The 3,065-nt window shown below is 62.4% G+C and overlaps 1 protein-coding gene across 1 annotated transcript in view; it reads left to right on the top strand.

The window, feature by feature from the left end:
- The first annotated feature begins 110 nt into the window (after positions 1-110).
- SCN4A (sodium voltage-gated channel alpha subunit 4) overlaps positions 111-3,065 on the top strand; it is a 51,948-nt gene continuing 48,993 nt past the window's right edge. The window contains exon 1 of the mRNA XM_015651419.1: positions 111-299. The gene's annotated coding sequence lies outside the window, so the exon portion shown is untranslated. The remainder of the gene's footprint in view (positions 300-3,065) is intronic.

Below are 3,065 nucleotides of genomic sequence, written 5' to 3'. Positions count from 1 at the left end.
GCCGGGGCAGGAGCCGGGGCAGGGCCGGGGCAGGAGCCGGGGCAGGGCCGGGGCAGGAGCCGGGGCAGGAGCCGGGCCCGGGGCGATGGGGCCCGGCCGTGATTGGCGCGGCGGGGGACGAATGCCACAGCCAGGCTACCTGAAGGACCCCGCATGTCCTCAGGTTTCACTCATGACCATCTGACAGCAGCAGCAGCTGCTCTGCCAACTCGCCGAGCCAAAGCCTCCAGGAGTCGAAGGAGAGGGAAATTCTGGCCCTAGAAGGTCTCTCCTTGGGATTTCACACTCTCCACCCAACAGTAAGTACTGGGGTCAGCCCTGGGCCGCTGCCAGGGCCCCGGGCAGGGGCTGCAGGGTTTTGGATGTCCTCAGGTTTGTCGCTGTCGCTGTGCCTGGAGCTCTGCCGGCAATGTCCCGGGGTTTGCGGTCCGAGCGCTGGAGGTGGATGGGACCAGGACGGACTCCGCTGTCTCTGGGGGGGTGTTTAGGGCTGGAGGCACCTCCTGGAGCCCCCTGCATGGAAAAGTGTCCGGGACAGGGGAGAAAGTGCCCACAAAGGTGCAGGCAGGGCACGGGGATGAGGGTGGCAGCAGCCAACAGGCCCTCAGTGGCCACAGGGCTGTGTGAGGATGAGAGGGGACACTCAGGGACGTGGCGGGCAATGGGTTCCTGGCCACCCTCCCCACTGCAGTAAAGGAGCCACAGGCAGGGCTCACAAGTCGCAAGGCTCCTTTCTCCTGGCTTCTCCTCCTGGAGGTCTAAATATAAACCCCGGCCTGGGCAAGCCAAGGTTGCAGGAAAGGTCTGCGGGTGCTCCCAGTGTCTCCTTTCGGGAAGGGCCCTGTCCCTGCAGAGCCCCCGTCCCCCGTGGGGCAGCAGGGAGGGACCCCGAGGGCAGAGGGAGGAGGTGGGACCCCTGTGCCATGCAGGAATGGCAGGGATGGGGTGGCAGGGAATGGGAGGCTGTCCCACACTGGGGCTGTGGGCTCATGGGCACAGCCAAAAGGGTGCCAGGGTGAGCCAAGGGTGGGGTTCAGGGCTGGATCCCCCATGGGAATCAGGCAGTGCCAGGCTGGGGTGCAGCTTGGGGGTTTCAGGAGCTGTATCCCCCCTGTGCCAGCTCCCATCAGTCACTGCATGGGCAGGGCCCGCTGTGCACCCCCAGAGTCATTTTGGGGTTAATCCAGGGGACGACAGCCCCCATTCCCCTCATTCTCCTACTCCCCCNGCCCCTGGATCCCTGGCAGTGCCCAAGGCCAGGCTGGACATTGGGGCTGGAGCAGCCTGGGACAGTGGGAGGTGTCCCTGCCATGGCTGGGGTGGCACTGGGTGGGTTTAAGGTCCTTTCCCACCCAAACCATTCCCTGATTTTGTGATCCTGTGGTGGATCCAGCTCCACAAGCCAGGGCACCTCAAATACTCCAGGGTCCCGGAAGCTGGACCAAGCATTGCCCTAATTCCACCCTGGAAACCCAAGGACACATTTTTCTCACCCTGACAAGTGTTGTCAGTACCTCTGGATGCCCCAAGATCCCATTCCCATTGGGATTTACTTGGTGTTGCAGACAGAAATGTGCTCCTGTGCCCTGCTGGGGATCCTTGGTGTCCCCACACCCCACAGGGCAGGAGACACATCCCAGGGTTTCCAGCCTCACTCCAGGCCTGCTCTTGGTCTGGGAAAAGCAAAAATGGACATGTGCAGCTTGAAAAATCTTCCTGTGCTGACAAGGCTGGGCTTGGGGCAGCTGCTGGGAGCCACCAAACATCCCCTGAATTTCCTGCTGTAACCAACAGAGCAAGTGGAAAGTCCCCACAGCCACAGCAGGAGGGTGTCCCTGTCCCTGTCCCTGTCCCTGTCACTGTCCCTGCTGTCCTCACCAGTCAAACCCAGTGCACAGGATGCACAGGGAATGCTCCATGCCCCTGGATCGTCGCTGCTGTTCTCCTGCTGAGCTCCCAGTGGGCTCCCAGTGCCAGCCCTGGGAGCTGCTCTGGTTCTCTCCCTCTCTTCCCTCGCTCTTTCCCTTGGCTTTATCCCCTCAGAGCCTGCTTGAGGCTCCAAGCCAGCCAGAAGAGCCCCAGTTTTTAATTGAAGAGATCCAAGTTATGCCTCCCAAAGCACACCTTTGGCATCCCCTGCTGGAGCTCATCCTGCACCAGTTTTCTCTGGAGAGCTGAATTGGCTCCTGCTCTGCCTTATTCCCAACAGTCTCACAAAGGAAAGGAGAATCGTGAGTCTGAAGCAGAATTAACTCAAGGAACTTCACTTCCCAGCTCCCCGGTGTAAGGACTGCTGGCCTGACCATGGATGTGTTGATTGTGGAGGATGCTGGAGAGGACAGGGGCGAGGGGCTGGGCAGGGAAGGGGATTCCCATGGGATTCAGGATGGGAAAGGCAGGGACTGCAGCTCCACTGAAGCCACCCCAACACCGGGAAGTTTCTCCAGGGTGTTTTGGGACTGGAAAGGCAGAAATGATTCACAGAGGTAGTGGTTTTGGGGAGGTGATGAGCCCCTCTGCTGCTCCCCCCAACACAGCCCCGGGCACCCCAAAAGGGCTGGCCCTGCAAGCTGGGTGTTCCTCCACCCTCTCCTCTTGCACCCCGAGCACCCCACAAACCTCAGAAGTGCCTGGGCTTGGCAGGAGCTGCCAAAGGCCCCGTCAGGAAGCACAAAAGGGGAGACAACCCAGGGGAAATTCCCCCCTGTGTGTCAGCCCGGCCGTGGCTCAGGGGCCCCGCGGGCAGGACAGGTGAGGGACCGGGCCAGGGATGCTCCTGGCGTGTTCTGCTGCAAGAGGGTGGGCGGGGGGGGACAAAAAAGTGACAGACCCCCCTCGTGTGCCAGCAAGAGGAGGAGCGAGGCTGCTCCAGGGCCCCGAGCAATGGGAATGACACTCCCAAAGAGCCACGGGCTCGGGGACAGCTCGGGCAGCGGCGTTGGCACCGAGCGCTCCCCCGCCCTCGCAGTTGTCCGGCTGCCCCTTCCAGCCCCTGTCACTGCCGGGGAGGCGCTGGCCAGGGTCTCTCCCAGCTCCCCTGCAGCTCCCCGGGCCAGCCCCGAGCC

This window comes from Parus major, chromosome 27 (assembly GCF_001522545.3).
Source record: "Parus major isolate Abel chromosome 27, Parus_major1.1, whole genome shotgun sequence".
NCBI classification, from domain to species: domain Eukaryota; kingdom Metazoa; phylum Chordata; class Aves; order Passeriformes; family Paridae; genus Parus; species Parus major.
The sequence above is the reverse complement of the archived record's forward strand: the minus strand, read 5'-3'. Positions and strand labels throughout refer to the sequence as shown.